Genomic DNA, 1,118 nt, shown 5'->3' with positions numbered 1-1,118 from the left:
AAAGCATAATCTTGAAGTCGTTTATAACCCTTATTCAACGTGGGTATGCTCGGACCAGAAAAAAAACATGGGTATGCAACAGAACCTTGAGCTGATTTGTGAAACCCTAGTTGCATGATAGGCTGTGTAAGTACTTGAACCTCTCTCATTCATCTTTGTGTTCCTTCATAACTTAGTATGGAGAAAAAGAAAATGACTTTTAATCGCTATATAGCCTACTTAAAAAAGTTTTTTATTAATCATGTTTAATATAGGTCATGACATATTAAAAGCTATTAATCGAAAACGACACATCACGTAAACTATAAGCATGGAATCTCTCGCTCACATTGTTTTTGAAGGTTGCATCCACCATTTTATGGATAGATCTTGGCTGTTTTGCTATATTCATATGGATTCAATCATTAATAATTGAGTCGAAATATTTGAAAATGGTGAGTCAAAAAGGAAATCGAAAAACCTAAAATGCCGCCACGAGGTTGAGCAGCGAGAAAATGTCACTAGACAGTGACGCTGAAAAGATTGCTATGTGGTTGCGAGACCATCTATTAGCAAATCCATTTTCTTCCTACTTTAAAAATATTTCTTTCCCTTTAGAAGACCGTCAAAATTCCAATTCTTTCTGCACGTGGGACCCCTATGGATCTTTTTCTTGAGCTTCACGAGTTTGACTTTGTTGTCTCTCGGACAGCTCCGTCTCCCTTGAACTTTGTAGCTCGGCTAACTTTTCTTTTTAATGGGAAAGGAGGATTATTATAATATCTTTATAATCGAACTTTTTGCGTCAAAAGTCGTGAGTGCATGAAAAACTTGAAGAAACTTCTTGGAAAAGAAAAAAGGCTCTTAGACTCCAAATTAAAGACACAAATAGTCAAGTCATCGACTTTTACATTATTTTATCAATTAACCCCACAAGGATAATCAATTTTGACAAAAATAATCCGGTTTTCGAAACTTAGTCAAAAGTCATGGGTATTATAGGAGAAGTGGGTCTTTTAAAATTTATACTTTTTTAAGTCATGTGACACTCCCTCAATTTGATATTTCACGTGAAAATTCTTTGGCAATTTAGTTATTGACGAAGAAATTTGTAAGGTTTTTAAAAATCTTTCACAGTT

This window comes from Eucalyptus grandis, chromosome 5, assembly GCF_016545825.1.
Source record: "Eucalyptus grandis isolate ANBG69807.140 chromosome 5, ASM1654582v1, whole genome shotgun sequence".
In the NCBI taxonomy this organism is placed as follows: Eukaryota; Viridiplantae; Streptophyta; class Magnoliopsida; order Myrtales; family Myrtaceae; genus Eucalyptus; species Eucalyptus grandis.
Note: the sequence above shows the minus strand (reverse complement) of the source record.